General features: G+C 37.6%; 1 protein-coding gene across 6 annotated transcripts in view; it reads right to left on the minus strand.

Moving 5' to 3' along the window:
• RBPJ (recombination signal binding protein for immunoglobulin kappa J region) overlaps positions 1-18,014 on the minus strand; it is a 242,390-nt gene that overhangs the window by 102,884 nt on the left and 121,492 nt on the right. For 2 of the 6 annotated variants that reach the window (XM_020992301.2, XM_020992288.2), the window contains exons 2-3: positions 15,359-15,401; positions 14,277-14,365 (exon numbers count right to left, since the gene is read on the minus strand). The exons of 3 other annotated variants lie outside the window; for them this stretch is intronic. The gene's annotated coding sequence lies outside the window, so the exon portion shown is untranslated. Of the gene's footprint in view, positions 1-14,276; positions 14,366-15,358; positions 15,402-18,014 lie in introns of those variants that run through there. One more of the 6 variants, XM_078148714.1, reaches the window with a different exon arrangement.

The raw sequence follows: 18,014 nt of genomic DNA on the forward strand, positions 1-18,014 counted from the left end.
ATTTGCAGAATACCAAAGGATTTTGGGCCACCAGTGAAAAATGTATAGGAAAACATCCTTTGTATGTAGAGGAAATCCTCTGGCAGGCCACAAATTAAGCAGGCCTGCTTTAGAACCATGGCACGTCACTACAAAATCTGAGGCTTGAATGGAAAGGTAAGGCAGAAAAGTTAAAGGTAAATGATACATAATAATCTCAAAAGTAATAAATATTTTAATACTTTTATAATGTCTGACTTTTTGACAACACTTTTACATCTATTTATGCCATTTTTATCCTCACAAAAATCCCGTAAAATAAATAGAACAAAATATATCTCTTTTACAAATAAAAAAATTAGGACAAAGAGCAGCTAAGTCACTTCTCAAAGGTAATCCAGCAGTTTAGTGGTAGGCAAGACTGGAAACTGTGTTCCTTTACTTTGACCTATGTTTTTACCACTACTCTAGAATTTCTTAAAAGTCTATCAGCATTTAGAGCTGGAAGGGATCTTAGAGATATGGCCCAATCCTTTCATTTTAAAGATGAAGAAACCAAGGTCCAGGGAATTTAAATAATTTGTTCTAGATCACAAACTTAAGTAATGACAAAGCCCAATTTCAAATTCAGGTGTTCTGACTCCAAATCCAGTGTTTTTTCACATTTTCTTCCCAAATGGCATTCCAAAGAAGCCCAGTTTTTCCATACAATGTGACTAAGAATTTCCAGAAGAAAGCTTCAATGCTAGTGATATTTTCCCCTCTAAAGCATTAAAAAAGAAATGTATATAACAAAAAAAATTACATGTGGCTATTTTGTAGGAAGACGGGTATGAAAACAAAACTGCTTTGTACCAAAATTTCCCTGGTATCCCCTTTTTTCAACATAACAAGCACTTGTTAAACCACAACCATGTGCAAGGAACACTTTCCAATTAAAATATGTTGACAGAACCCATATATGCAGCTTTGGAAATATTCCATTTGCAAGTATCTTTAAGAGTAATGCTCACTCGAGGGGTGGAGTCAAGATGGCAGAGTGAGAGCAGTGACTTGCATGAGTTCTCCCCCAAACCCCTCCAAATACTTATAAAAAATGGCTCTAAACAAATTCTGAAGCAGCAGAACCCACAAAAAGACAGAATGAAACAAATTTCCAGCCCAAGACCACCTGGACAGTTGATGAGAAAGGTGTATTGCTCAGGGCTGGGAGTGGAGCTCAGCGTGGGCGGGCAGGCCGCAGCAAACCTGGAGCAGGCCTCGGAGGACTGAATTGTGGGCAGCTGTGGAGGTTTCCAGACTCCTCAATCCACGGATGCCAAAGACAACTTAGAAGGTCAGTGGGAAAAGTCTGTTTCTGTCGGTGCTGAGAAAGGAAGGTGGGGTGTCAGCTCCATTCCCCAAGAGTGCAGGGGGGGGGGTGGGGGGTGCTTCCCAAGCTTCCAGCCCACAGACTAAGGGGAATCCAGTGGCTGATCAGAGAGGGATTGCAGGGATCTCTTTGCCAGTGCTGAGGCAGGAATCTCTTGCTTTGCCCATGCTTGGATCTGGGTCACAGTTCTGGGCTGCGGTGCTGGGGTGAGGAAAAGCACTAGCATGGTGGAGCTTGTAGTGGCTGTGCAGAGAAACCCCTCCTCACAGTTACAAAACAGAAAGGAATACTTGTAGTCACAGGCCAGGAAAGGAGTAAACACCTCGCCCCTTATCATACCACCTTGGAAGAACTGAAAATTCACAGTTCCCTACAAGTATCTCTGAAAACAGCTGTACAAACCCCTGAAGCTTGGGACAGTACATTCTCCACACTGGAAGCAGACTCGTACCTTAACAAAGAGTTTAAAACTCAAGTAATTGGCCAGGATCATGAGCAAGCAGCACAAAAAGAGTCAGACTATATTATCTTACTTTGGTGAAAAAGAAGATCAAAATATACAACCAGAAGAAGACAACAAAGTCAAAGCTCCTACATCCAAAGCCTCCAAGAAAAATATGAATCAGTCCCAGGCCTTGGAAGAGCTCAAAAGGGATTTTGAGAAGCAAGTAAGGGAAGTAGAGGAAAAACTGGGAAGAGAAATGAGAGTGATGCAAGAAAATCATAAAAACAAGTCAACAGCTTGCTAAAGGAGACCCAAAAAAATACTGAAGAAAATAACACCTTAAAAAATAGCCTAACCCAAATGGCAAAAGAGGTCCAAAAAGCCAATGAGGAGAAAAATGCCCTAAAAAGAAAAATTGGCCAAATGGAAAAGGAAGTCCAAAAGATTACTGAAGAAAATACTTCCTTAAAAATTAGAATAGAGCAATTGGAAGCTAGTGACTTTATGAGAAATCAAGACACTGTAAAACAAATCCAAAAGAATGAAAAATTAGAAAACAATGTGAAATATCTCATTGGAAAAACAACTGACCTGGAAAATAGATCCAGGAGAGAGAATTTAAAAATTATTGGACTATCTGAAAGCCATGATCAAAAAAAGAGCCTAGACATCATCTTTCAAGAAATTATCAAGGAAAACTGCCCTGATATATTAGAACCAGAGGGCAAAATAGAAATTGAAAGAATCCACAGATCTCCTCCTGAAAGAGATCCCCAAAGGAAAACTCCTAGGAATATTGTAGCCAAATTCCAGAGTTCCCAGGTCAAGGAGAAAATATTACAAGCTGCCAGAAGGAAACAATTCAAGTACTGTGGAAACACAATCAGGATAACACAAGATTTAGCAGCTTCTACATTAAAGGACCGCAGGGCATGGAATATAATATTCCAGAGGGCAAAGGAGATAGGATTACAACCAAGAATCACCTACCCAGCAAAACTGAGTATAATCCTTCAGGGGAAAAAATGGTCATTCAGTGAAATAGAGGACTTTCAAGCATTCCTGATGAAAAGACCAGAGCTGAATAGAAAATTTGACTTTCAAATACAGGACTCAAGTGGAACATGAAGAGGTAAACAGGAAAGAGAAATCATAAGAGACTTATTAAGATTGAACTGTTTACATTCCTGCATGGAAAGATGATATTTATAACTCATGAGACCTTTGTCAGTATTAGGGTAGTTGGAGGAAAAAATTATTATGTATGTATAGATATAGATAGATAGATAGATAGATAGATAGAAGGCACAGGGTGAGTTGAAGATTAAGGGGTCATATCTGGAGAATAAAATTAAGGGATGAGGAGGATTATACTCGGAGAAAGAAAGGGAGAGGTAGAATGGGTAAATTATCTCACAAAAAAAAACAGAAAAGAAAAGTCTCTTACAGTGGAGGGGAAAGGGGAAGGTGAGAGGGAATGAGTGAATCTTATTCTCATAGGATTTGGCTTAAGGAGGGAATAATATACACATTCAATTGGGTATGGAAATCTGTCTTACCCTACAGGAAAATAGGGGGAGAAGGGGACAAGAGAGCAGGGGGATGATAGAGAGGAGGGCAGATTGGGAAAGGGTGTAATCAGAAGTAAATACTTCTGAGGAGGGACAGGGTCAAAAGAAAGAATAGAATAAATGGGAGGGCAGGATAGGATTAAGGGAAATAGAGTTAGTTTTTCACAACATGTCTACTATGGAAGTGTTTTGCATAACTGCACATGTACAACCTATATTGAGTCGCTTGCCTTTTCAATGAGGGTGGGTAGGGAGGGAGGGAAGAGAGAAAATCTGAAACGTAAAGTTTTAAAAACATATGTTTAAAAAAATGTTTTCACATGCTACTGGGAAGTAAAATACAGCAAATGGGGTACAGAAATCTATCCTGCCCTACAGGAAAAAAGGAGAAGGTGATAAAAGGGGGGGGGAGATAGAAGAGAGGACAGACTAGGGGAAAGGATATTCAGAATGCATGCCATCTTGGGGTGGGGGGAGGGGTGAGATGGGGTGAAAATTTGGAACTCAAAAAACTTGTGGAAGTGAATGCTGAAAACTAAAAAGAAATAAATTTATATTAAAAAAAAGAAAATCAAATGCGATCATTTCTATAAAGCATTTTGCCAGCTTTAAAGTGCAATATAAATGCTAGCTATCATTATTATCAGTATCACTCAATAAAGGTACAATAAAAAACAGAATCAACTAGGGAAAAAAGAGGGAGAATCTATGCATTAACTTGTACTCAACAAGCAATCAATAAATGTCCTACTCTTGAAAAAAAAAAGAGTAATGCTCACTCTATTTCCCTTTTTGATGTCTCAGAATTAAAGTGAAGTAATATTAAAACAAATTTATATAGTGACCTAATCAAATCCATATAGAATGACCCTTAGAGGAACACTTATGAGGTCCATCAATGTATTTCAGATCCCAAAACGTTCTATGTCCAAATTAATCTAGTGTCAGAGTGCCAACGTCAAAGGTGAGAAAGGGGTATATACTAGAGATGTTACAGAGGTAAATTTAACAGGCCTTGACAACAGACTGGATATGGGAAAGGGAGGGAGGAGGTGGTAAGAAGTATGAGAGAGGTTGCAAGCCTGGCAACTGAGAAAAGGATGGTATCCCGGACAGTAAGAAAAAGAAAGATAACAAGTTGAATTTGGAACCTATTGAGTTTAAGATGCAATAAGGCACATCCAATTCAAGATATCCAATAGCTGCAAATCCAATTTTATTCTGAAATGCTGAGATAAACTCAGAAAAAATATGTTGTGATGGAGATCTTGGAGTCAAGAGAAGTCTGAATTTCAATCCCAATTCTGACACTTGGGTGACCTTGAACAAATCACTTAACTTTACAAAGTTAAATTTCTTCATCTGCAAAATGAGGTTATTATTAATATTTACAATACCTATAGTTCACAAAGTTGTCATAAAAATGCTATGTAAACAGGAATTTTGCAATAGAGAAAATTTCTATCACAAACCATATTTTTATAGAAACCTTTCAGTTTAAAATCTATTCATTTTTGGAAAGTGAATTTCTTTAAAATAAAATTTTAAAATTTATCTTAATCTTAAGTAGATCTTAACCTTATGTAGAATTCTAAAATCCCAGAAAAACAACACACAAAACATTAATATACAACATGATACTTGTTAAGATAATGAACCATACTTCTAAGAGACAGTACAAAGTACATTTCTTTTACATAATTATAGGAACAAATTAAAACTCGGAATAGTTCCCAATGTTAAAGAACCAAATATAAAATCATTCCTAAAAAGCTAGACTACCAGATGTATTCAAACAAATCTTAATGTATTTGAATGTATTTAAATCTATCCAATTCACAGTACAACTGTCATTTATGACCTCTATTTAAGACACAATCTACAAAAGAACTAAAATGAGTGAATCATCACCTCATTTTACATAAAAAAGTATCTATTACTCTGATAAACAAAACAAAATCCAATCGCTAATTATTACAAAATATGCCCTTTTAAAATTGTTTCCTAAAAGTCTATTATTGGGGCGGAGCCAAGATGGCAGAGTCAAAGCAGTGACTTGCTTGAGATCTCCCCCAAACCCCTCCAAATACCTGTAAAAAATGGCTATAAACAAATTCTACAGCAGCAGAACCTACAAAAAGACAGAATGAAACAAATTTCCAGCTCAAGACAACCTGGACAGTTGTTTGGAAAGGTCTATCGCACTGGGCTGTAAGAGGAGCACAGTTCAGTGTGGGCACACAGGCAAGGAGCAGGCCTCAAGGGACTCAAGGGCAGCTGTAGTGAGTTCCAGACCTCTCAACCAACAAATGCTAAAGACAACTTAGAAGGTTAGTAGGAAAGTCTGTGACCATAGTGAGAGAGAAGCTCAGTATCAGCGCAGCCCCAGGGCAGAGGATGCTTCTGGAGCTCCCAACCCATAGACTGAGGGGCAATTGAATGGCTGATCAGAGGGAGATTGCCCAAAGCTTGGAACAGTACATTCTCCACACTGGAAGCAGACCCCTACCTTAACAAAGAGTTTAAAAGTCAACTAATTGGCTGGGAACAAGAGCAACTCACCACAAAAAGTCACACCACAGAATCTTTCTTTGGTGAAAAAGAAGATCAAAACATACAAGAAGAAGAGAACAAAGTCAAAGCTCCTACATCCAAAGCCTCCAAGAAGGGCAGCTAGGTGGCGCAGTGGATAGAGCACCGGCCCTGAAGGCAGGAGGACCTGAGTTCAAATCCAGCCTGAGACCAAACACTTGACATTTACTAGCTGTGTGACCGTGGGTAAGTCACTTAACCCCAGTGCCTTAAAAAAAAAAAAGCCTCCAAGGAAAAAATATCAATCAATCCCAGGCCATGGAAGAGCTCAAAAAGGATTCTGAGAGCAAGTAAGAGGAGTAGAGGAAAAACTGGGAAGAGAAATGAGAATGATACAAGAAAATCATGAAAAGCTGATCAACAGTTTGCTAAAGGTGACCCAAAAAACTACTGAAGAAAATAACACCTTAAAAAATAGACCAACCCAAACGGCAAAAGAGGTTCAAAAAGCCAATGAGGAGAAGAATGCCTTCAAAAGCAGAACTGGCCAAATGGACAAGAAAGTCCAAAAGCTCACTGAAGAAAGTAATTCCTTAAAAATCAGAATGCAGCAAACGGAAGCTAATGACTTTATGAGAAATCAAGACATTGTAAAACAAAACCAAAAGAATAGGAAAAAATAGAAGACAATGTGAAATATCTCACTGGAAAAACAACTAACCTGGAAAATAGATTCAGGAGACAGAATTTAAAAATTATTCGACTATCTGAAAGCCATGATCAAAAAAAGAGCCTAGACATCATCTTTCAAAAAATTATCAAGGAAAACTGCCCTGATATTCTAGAACCTGAGGGTAAAATAGAAATGGAAAGAATCCACCAGATCATCTCTTGAAAGAGATCTGATCCCCAAAGGAAAACCCCTAGGAATATCGTAGCCAAATTCCAGAGTTCCCAGGTCAAGGAGACAATATTGCCAGCAGCCAGAAAGAAACAATTCAAGTATTGTGGAAACACAATTGGGATAACACAAGATTTAGCAGCTTCTACATTAAGAGACTAGAGGGCTTGGAATGATATTCCCGAGGACAAAGGAGATAGAATTACAGCCAACAATCACCTACCCAGCAAAAGAATATAATCCTTCAGGGGAAAAAATGGACATTCAGTGAAATAGAGGACTTTCAAGCATTCTTGATGAAAAGACCAGAGCTAAAGAGAAAATGTGACTTTCAAATACAATACTCAAGAGAAGCATGAAAAGATAAACAGAAAAGAGAAATCTTAAGGGACTTATTAAAATTGAACTGTTTACATTCCTAGATGGAAAGATGATATTTGTAACTCATGAGACCTTTGTCAGTATTAGGATAGTTGGAAGGAAAAAATATATATGTAGGTAGATAGATAGATAGATACATAGATACACAGATATCTAAAGGGCACAGGATGAGTTGAAGATGAAGGGGTGATATCTAAAAAATAAAATTAAGGGGTGAGAGGATATAATGGAAGAAGGAGAAAGAGAGAAGTAGAATGGAGTAAAGTATCTCACATAAAACAGACAAGAAAAAGCTTTTACAATGGAGGGGAAGTGGGAGAAGGTGACAGGGAATGAGTGAATCTTATTCTCATCAAATTTGGCTTAAGAAGGAAATAACACACACTCAACTAGGTATGGAAATCTATCTTACCCTACAGAAAAATAGGGAGAAAGGAGATGAGAGTGGGGGGATGATAGAAAGGAGAGCAGACTGGGTGAGGGGGTAATCTGAAGCAAACACTTCTGAGGAGGGACAGGGTCAAAAGAGAGAATAGAATAAACAGGGCCAGGATAGGATGAAGGGAAATATAGTTAGTTTTTCACAACATGACCGCTATGGAAGCGTTTTGCATGACTACCCATGTATATATCGAGTTGCTTGCCATCTCAATGAGGGTGGGTGGGGAGGGAGGAAGAGAGAATTTAGAACCCAAAGCTTTAAAAACAAATGTTAAAAATTGTTTTTACATGCAACTGGAAAATAAGATTTACAGGCAATGGGGTATCTATCCTGCCCTACAGGAAAATAGAAGGGGAAGGGGATAAGAGAGGGGGGGAGGTGATAGAAATGAAGGCTAAAAGAAATGTATGAAGCCACCTAATCCAACCTGATCCTTTTATCAACTAGAAAACTGAAGCCCAAAAAGATTAAATGATTTCCAAAGTAATACTGCTAACTAGCAGCAAAAATGAGATCAGAAGCCAGGTTAACTAGCACACATTCAATCTCATTCCCAGCATGGCCTGGTACTCAAAGGACCAACAATGAGCATGAAACAGTCAACAATGAGGCATAAAGCAAGTGGGCAGATAGTCTGCAGGTTCTTTGTTATCACTATAATAATAAAAACCACCAACTGCTCTGTAAATTTATAAAGTATCTAAGGTTTATTATATGCTGGGAAAAGCTGTTAAGCAACAATGAAAGTGTGCTACTAACCAAGTTTTGGTGCCTGGAGCCAACACTGTGACATCAGTCACAATAATGGGAATGTTGTAGATTTTTGTTCCTTAAAAATCAACTTGAAAACCAAACAATATAAAGACTTGAATGATACTACGGAAAGAACACTGGAACCAGTATTAGAAGACCGAGCTTTATTCCTAGCAGTTATTAGCTAGCCATCAGACTCTTCAAGCAAAATAGGCCCAAGTGCTAAGTGTACTCTGAAGTTCCTAATACTCTTTGAATGTTAAAAGACATACTGGAAAATATAGTACTTTTTTTTACTAATTTATTTTTATTTTTCAACATTCACTTCCACAAGATTGAGTTTTAAATTTTCTCTCTCTCCTTCTTCCCCCTCCCCAAGATGGCATGTAATCTGATATAGGCTCTACTTAATACATTCATATTCAGCATATTTTCACATTAGTCATGATGTATAGCAGAATCAGAACTAATGGGAAGACCCACGAGAAAGAAGAAATGAAACAAAAGAAAAGGAGAACAAATAGTATGCTTCCATCTGCATTCAGAATCCTAAGTTCTTTCTCTGGAGGTGGATAGCATTTTCCATCGTAAGTCTTTTGGAGTTGTCAGATTTTTGCATTGCTGAGAAGCACTAAGTCTATCAAAGTAATCATAGCACAATGTGGCTGTTATTGTGTACAATGTTCTCCTGGTTCTGCTCACTTCATTCAGCATCAATCCATACGAGTCTTTCTAGGTTTTTCTTAAGTGTGCCTGCTCATCATTTCTTATAGCACAATAGTATTCCATTACCTTCATATACCACAACTTGCTCAGCCATTCCCCAATTGATGGGCACCTCCTCAATTTCCAATTCTTTGCCACCACACAAAAAGCTGCTACAAATATTCTTGTATATGTGGGTCCTTTTCCTGTTTTTATGATCTCTTTGGGATACAGACCTAGTAGTGCTACTGCTGGGTCAAAGGGTATGCACAATTTTATAGCCCTTTGGGCATAGTTCCAAATTGCTCTCCAAAATGGTTGGATCAGTTCACAACTTCACCAACAATACATTAATGTTCTAATTTTCCCACACCTTCTCCAACATTTGTCATTTTCCTGTTGTCATGTTAGCCAATTTGATACATGTGATGTGGTACCTCAGAGTTGTTTTGATTTGCATTTCTCTAATCAACAGTGATTTAGAGCATTTTTCACATGCCTATAGATAGCTTTAATTTCTTCCTCTTGAAAACTGCCTATTCATATCCTTTGACCATTTGTCATTTGAGGAAATTATCTGTATTCTTATAAATTCGACTCAGTTCTCCATATATTTTAGAAATAAAGTCTTTATCAGAGTGGCTGTAAAAATTGTTTCCCAGATTTCTGCTTCCCTTCTAATTTTGGTTGCATTGGCTTTGTCTGTCCAAAAACTTTTCAATTTAATGTAATCAAAGTCATCCATTTTGCATTTCCTAATGTTCTCTAGCTCTTGTTTGGTCATAAATTCTTCCTTTCTCCATAGATCTGATAACTATTCATTGCTCTCCTAGTTTGCTTATAGTATCAGTCTTTATATCTAAATCATGTACCCATTTTGACTTTATCTTGATATAGGGTGTAAGATGTTGGTCTATGCCTAGTTTCTGCCATCCTATTTTCCAATTAAAATGTTGTACTTTTTAAAGCAAAATTTGTAAGAGTAAAAAACAATATTCCTGAAAAAAGATGAAATTCTGTAAAATGTCATACTGCTAGGGTAAAAAATGTTTCAGTCAGACGCCTTTTGTTGATATTCCATTTGTAGAGCACTAGATTTAAGGTCAGAGTGAATGAGTTTAAAACCATGGCAGTTACATATTTAACTGTGTTGATCAGGCAAGTCACTTTCAGGGCCTCAGTTGCCTTACCTATTAAAAAAATGGAAAGAAAAGGACTAGAACCTCAAGGAGTTCTAAATCTTAGGTCTGCAAACTTAAAAAAAAAACAAAAACCAAGGTGTGTAGGTGTGTGGGGGTGTGGGGGGGGGTCTGCACGCATACAGGAAATTAGGTTACGCATGAGATAGAGTGGTAGGCCTAAAGTCAAGGAGACTCATCTTTTTGAGTTCAATTCTGTCCTCACACACTTACTAGCTGTGTGACCCTGGGCAAATCAAGTCAATTAACTGTGGCTGCCTTAGTTCTTCATCTGCAAAATGAGCTGGGGAAGGAAATAGCAAACCACTCCGGTAGCTTTGCCAAGAAAACCCAAAATGGGGTCACAAAGAGACAGACACAACTGAAATGACTGACAAAATACACACACACACACACACACACACACACACACACACACACACACACACACACACATACGTGTGACTCTATTTCAACATAACTGGTTTCCTTTGTAATCCTATGCATTTTATTTTAGGCATTAAAAAAAAGTTCTGAGAAAGCGTCAATGGGGCTTCACCAGACTGCCAAAAGAGTCATGACACAAAAAAAGGTTAGAAAGCCACGGTCTAAGTTTTCTTTCAGCTCTAAATCTAGAACTCTGCATCCCAGGTAGTTAAGCATTACTTACTTCTTTTTAATCCTCTGCCAGAAAAGAAAGAGTTCATATCCACACTTTAGTGGAATATACTTCCATCTAGATTTCACCAAGCATCAGAAAAATACTCCCTCATATCTACCATATTGGTCCAAGTATAGGATACTCCAAAATACAGGCCACACCACAAAATGAGATCTCTTTGAAAGAAAACACACAAACACACACACATACTTTTGACTACACTCATGATTTTGCTGGCACAGGAAACTCCCAGTGAGGAATCTCCCATTACCAAGGTATATTCTCTGTAACAAAAAATCTTAGGAGCCCTGGGAGTCTAAGTGACTTTCCTAGGGTCATGTAGCCAAGTGCATATTGGTGGCAATGGAATATGAACTCAAGTCACCTAACTCAGAGACCAGCTCTCTATTCAATATACCATGATGGCATGTGAGGATGTATTTTTAAAATATGCTTTAAAAGTGACTAATGGCCACAATCAAGTTTTATGCAAGTCAAATTCGAGAAAGAAAGGAATAGGAAGTGTACCTTACATTTGAACCAATACAGCCATATAAATCCATCTGATTATACATACATCATAGTCTACTCTGGAGTTGAAGAGAGAAGAACTGTTAGCTATCCCACTAATAAATCTTCACACTCTTGGAAGACCAATGATGATTTTTCCCTGAGACACATTCTCCAGGATAAATCATCATAGTTCCATTATACTTTTCCCATTTTCTCTCACTGGCTGGCCTTTCTACTCTACCAAAGTACTCCATGTTCCTTTAACAAATTGAGTCCAAAAAAGTCATAGTTCTCTGGCAGAGTTATAACCAGAATGCAGTATAAACAGTCTTTAACCTCATCCAGAACACTAGTTTACTGACAATCTCTATAAAACTAATATTATATGTAGGTATATATGTATATGTATAGCACCTCATGGAGGAATACTCAAGTATTTCTAAGTTAAATGCCACCAGGTGGATGACATCACCTTCCTTTTATATGTATTCTGGATTTACTCCATCATGAAAAAAGATGAGCCATCAGAGAATCAATATATCACTCCATACTTCTCTTAAACCACTCATTCATAAGCCTGAGACTACTCTAACTACCACCCATTTTTAGCCAAGTAAATGAGTTTAGGGGTTTTTACATGGTTCTATTTTTCATTTTATGCAAAAGCAGCTTCCCTCACATGTGAATTTTTGAAAGTCAAGTTTACTGAACCAAATAAAAGTGAAATAATTATTTACACAGTACAGAGTCCATAGTAGGTCTGCAGTTCTCCAATGTAGGAAAAATAGTATTAAGGTATTTTATTACAGTTACAAAATAAGCATTAGCTAATAGATTTGAGATTTTCAAACAAATTAAGGTAGGCTGAAAAGAAGATTTTTAACTATTATAACTAAAAAAATTATCTACAGCAGTGGCACCACATTTTTTAAGCTATAGGTACTCAATGCCAGGTTATGTGGGATCTTTTGTCGTTGATAAATATAGGAGATCCTAACTTTTGTTAATAAAATTATTACAAACCAGCTAACATTTCCCCTGGCTAATAAAACTAATTAAAAGTTATTTTGAAAATCTATTGCCATGGCTGTTTATCATCAAATTAGTATCACCTTCCTCAAATACGTCTCCATCCTTGAACTAACTTAAGCCTGGTTGCCAATAAAGTAGGGAAAATTTGCATATTCATTCTAATCTCTATCTAGGATTAGAGAGAACCTGGCAATTTTTACTTTCTAATGTATCTCTTCCTTGTCTCTTCTAATATCTAGTCTGATACCTCATCAAGAAGCAGAGCCTTACAACTAGGGGAATGGCAAGCTCTAGCAAGGTCTTACCACATCAACTATGAGGTTGGACATTGAGGGAATGAAATTAGTTGTACCACACCAATGAAATCTTTTGAGGTACTAAAGAATTCTACCTTATACTCAACAGATTCAGCATTGTTAGAGCAAAGATTCAGCCCCTTAAATATATTAAAAGACATTATTGCCTGTCTTAACCTTTTCATCCCCAACACCAATTCTACATCACCAAGTGTCTGCTAGATGTCTCCACTTAAATGGTTCGAAGGCATCTCAAACTCAACAAGTCCAAAATGAAACCAATCACCTTTTCCCCCATCAATATCGCTCCCCAGATTTTCCTAATTCTGGTGAGGGCACTACCACCATAAATTCACCTAGATTCATGATGTCAGATTCATTTTTGACTCTTCCCTATCCTTCACCCCCCACACCCAATCAGTTGCCAAGTCCCGTCCAGCCTACCTTCACAACAACTCTCAACACTGTCTCCTTTCCATTCACACAGCTACCACTCTAGTTCAGTTTCTCATCTCTCCTGTAGACTACTGCAACAGCTACCTAATTAATCTCCTTGTTTCCTAATCTCTTTCTCCTCAGCTCCATCCTCACACAGATGACAAAATAATCTTTTTGAAGCAGAGATCTGACATACTCACAAGGTTCAGTCTGGCTTTTAAGCCAATCAACAATGTTTCCAACCTACCTTTCCCGGTACATTTCACATTATTCTCCTTCCAGCTTTGCTGAATGGCTGAGTACCCTACGCCTCTTCCCCTAACTCCATATACCATCTCTCACTTCTGAGCATGCCATTTCCCAGGCTTTGAATGAACTCACTCAACCTTTGTCTTTAATGAATTCCTTATCTTCCTTCAAGGTTCAGGCTCAATTACCAGCTTCTTAATCAACCTTCAGTTTCTTACAGCTCTACCTAAAATTACTGCATTTACTTCTCTATGTCCACACGATATCCCCCAGTAGAACGTAAGAGACTGTCCATTTGTCTTTGTGTCTCTAGTACCATGCAGAGAATAGATGTTTATTCAATGCTGAACTGAATATAAAGATCACTTTATAATCTGCAATACTATTATGTAATACTATTACTGTGTCAAATAGTCTTCACAGCACATTAGACTGAAAAACTGACAGGTCAACTTTGTCATATCAATTAAGTCAAATCAATCTACACTAAGATTTACATTCAAAATGACCACTATTAACCATAAAGGGTGCCAGTGTGGTATAGTGGAAAAAGCACTAGACTTGAAGTTACAGGCCCGGGGTTCAAATTCCAAATTTGCTTATCTGTGAGAAAATTATTGATCTTCCTCTGTTTCACTTCCCCAACCCCCTATCCAATTTACTGTTACTAAGTCCTGCTAATTATACCTTTGTGGCAATTCTGGTATATCTTCACTGGCTCTGCACGCACCCTAGTATGAGCCCTTATCACCTCATGCCTGGACTACTGCAATAGCTTTCCTGCTGATACTCCTATACCAAGTCTCTTCCCCACTCCCATCTACTCACCTAGCAAAGTGATCTTCTTAAAGAGCAGGTTTAACCATGTCACACACACCCTTTCTATTCAGTAAACTTCAGTGGCTTCCTGTCACCCTCTAGGATCAAATATAAAAAAAATCTTGTTTGGTTTTTAAAGTACTTCATAACCTGGCCCCTTCCTACCATTCCAGTCTTCTAGCACATCATTCCTTTCCCCATACTTTACAAATCTAGTGACACTGGCCTTTTCCTGTTCCTCCCACAAAACCCTCCAATCTCCCTACTCCAGTTCCCAAGTGAATTCATTTTCACTGACTGTCCCTCACACTAGGAATTATCTTCCTCCTGGCTTCCCCTGACTCCCTTCTTTTCGTTGTTCAGTCATTTCAATCATGTCTCTAAATCCTCGTTGAGTCCATCTGGGCTTTTGTTGGCAAAGATACTGGAATGGTTTACCATTTCTTCACCAGCTCATTTTACAGACGAGGAAACAGAGGCAAACAGGGTTAAGTAATTTGCCCAAGGTCACAACACTAGTTAAGTGTCTGAGACCACATCTGAACGTAGGTTTTCCTAACTCCAACCCCAGCACTCTCTCCCATCTAGCTTCTCAAACTACCTAAAATCCCCACCTTTCGTTAAGTCCCCAGTCCCCTTTAATGTTAGTCCTTTTCCTCTAACGTAACCTCCAACTGATATTGATTGTTCCTAGTTGCTGGCATGTTATCTTCACCATTGGGCTGTTAATTCCTTGAGGTATGTCCTTTGCTCTTCTTTATATCCCAAGCACTCAGGCACAGTACCTGGTCCATAGTAGGTGCTGGATAAATGCCTGTTGAGAATTTCTCTGGGCTCCAGTCTCCTGACCGAAAACTTAAAGGTCAGTTTTGTTCAATGAAGGGCTTGGACTAAATCATCTCCCTTCAAAAGCTCCAAATTGAAAAGCCTATAAACTGAATCCGTTCCCCTGATGTCTCTACTCCGGATATTAGCTCATTTATGCCATGAATTATCTTGTAGTGCACAACAACTAATGAGACAAAAAGCAATATTGTTTTCACGGGGTGCCAGACCTGAAGGGCATTCAAAAGCACTGGCAGGTTACATACCTAGAATGCACCCTGTATGGTACCAGCTTGGCATTCAGAGCACCTATAAAATAGGAATAACAGTACTTGTGTTACCTATCTCACACAGACTTACTGTGAGTAAAGGGTTTTGTAAATTGTGAGGGAATAATAGGATGGACGTTATTCATTATTATTATTACTACTACCATCATCATTATTACTACTCAAGCAAAGGTCATGATGGAAGAAAAAAAAGTGAGACACAACATACGGTGGTGACTCCAGGATATTAGTGGCAATAGTCAAGCATTCACTAGAGATTAATATACCAAATCAGACTGCTTAACAAGCCAAAGCATGTATGCTAAGAGTTACTGAGAAATACACTAAATACATTGTTGCTGCTCTATAATACAACCAATCAACTATAAATTGAAATATAACAATCTTGCCCCCCATCTTGTACCCCGTCTAAGGGGGGGTGTTGGTTTTTCCCAATAAACATTTAACACAGTGTCAAGTTATAACACTGACCCCAAGAACAGAACAACAAGCCTGTTTCATAGCATACTCTCATCAACTGAATTGACAGGTATTTAAGTGCTTACTACACATCAGGCCAGGGGCTAAGTGCTGAGAATACAAAGAGAAGCAAAAGCACTTCCTGCCCCCAAGGAGCTTACATTCAAATGAGGGAGAAAATATACACATAAATTAGTATATACAAGATAAATACAGAGTAGAAGTCAGGTAGTCTTAGAAGGGAAGGCTGTGTGACCCTGGGCAAGTCGCTTAACCCCAATAGCCTTAATTAAAAAAAAAAAAGAGAGAGAGAAGGGAAGGCTGAAGAATATTTAGCATGGAGGGGAGGGGGTAACGGGAGTGGGTAACAGGCGAGGGGAGGCAAGAGGGGAGGGGGAGACCTTGAGACAGGAGGACATTTAACACTGACAACCACTCAGATACAAATCAGCCAAATAGAAAATATACAAGTATCAAACACCTTAGTTGCATATAAAACAATATAATTTAACAGATTTGCTAAAAATAAAAGAAAGAACATTAGACACTTACCATAATACTATTCTCAGGAGCTATATTTTAGAAACACCATGAGTAAAACCACCTATGACAATGTTCTTTTGGTACCTCAGTAACTAAATCCCCTTTCGTGAGAACCAATAGAACCTTATAATGAATTCCACTCCATGTGAATTACATTCTATCAAAGTTCCAGTATATCATATAGCCAGGGAATTGGTCTCACTTTCTTTAAATCTGAAATCATCTCCATGATTACTGTTAGGAATATTCTTTAGAACAAGTAACTCAAGAAAATATGGGTAATTAATTTATTGAATGATTTCAGACTTGGGAAATACTTCCAAAATAGAAATAAGATCCTAAAAATGTGCAATCTTAATAGTTTATGTTCTCAAGATAATCTTATGGTGCAAAGTATATCTTTAAAGATAATTCCGTAACTTACAATATAGCTTTGTTTTATTTCATACTCTGTGGTAGTTTTTCATCCTCTGCCCCAATCCCAAATAATACCAACACATTAATTCCTTTGTTTGCCCTGTTTTACAGCAAACCTTAAGCATCTGCTTTGTAGATCAAATTTAAAAACCCATTTAAACTTATTCATTCTTTTCTTACCATTAAAACTTCCATGAAACTTAAGAGTTTATAATCTGGCATTCCTTATGAAATTTAACCATATTCCATATTCAGCTACAGTAATGATTCAAACACATGTTTCAACTGAGAAGACATCATGTAAACAGTAATACACAACAATCATCCTTTACAGATAGGTGGTGAGTATTATAATTCCCATTTTTTACCACATAACTGAAAAACTAACCCAGAGGGGGTAAAGTAACTTGGACAGAATTACAAAGTCATATGCCAAGAACAACTTTCAGTCATTCCCTGGGAAAATGCTGCCCCTAGTTGAGAGAATATGAAATTCAGTAGTAAGAATGGAAAAGCACTCAAATCAAAGAACTTTTAAAAGTTATCTGACCCTTATAAATAAGGAAAGGAAAAATAGTAATTCTAACATTTATTAAGCACAATTATGTGCAATGACTATGCTAAAAAAGTGATATGTAAACAGAGATTTTCAAACAAGCCATTTCCCTCAGATAGCTGCCTGAGGAATGGTTGAATTCAACGCAAGTGCTTTCCTGTACAAACTCCTTTTATAATCTTTATTTCATCCACTTAACTTGAAAAACAAAACAAAAAAATATTTTCACTATAGTAACAGCAATATACTGTTATAAGGAAATGACAGCTAAGAACCTAATTACTCAAAAACTGAGTAACTATGGATGTCTAAAACTTCTTTAAGTGACACCTGACCTTTTTCTTAAAACTATACTTGGTAATTTATCGAATTACTTATAAAATCAATTCTGCATAAAATAGCATATTTTATTTGAAGCCTTAATTTTTAAATATCTCATTTCCTAGATGTATGTCTTAAGTTTTCCAACCAAAATTGCTGCCTACATTCTAACACATTTTCCATTTACTGTAGAAGCACTCTTTCCTTCTTTGAGTTGTTCTTAAAGTGGAAACAAGGTTCTGCACCAAGATACAGCAGTACACTTGTGAAAAATGGCACTGAACTTGAAAATAGAAAAACTGAATACTGATGTACCACTTCATCACACACTTTAGA

Source organism: Phascolarctos cinereus, unplaced genomic scaffold, assembly GCF_003287225.1.
Source record: "Phascolarctos cinereus isolate Bilbo 61053 unplaced genomic scaffold, phaCin_HiC Scaffold_9;HRSCAF=440, whole genome shotgun sequence".
Lineage (NCBI taxonomy): Eukaryota > Metazoa > Chordata > Mammalia > Diprotodontia > Phascolarctidae > Phascolarctos > Phascolarctos cinereus.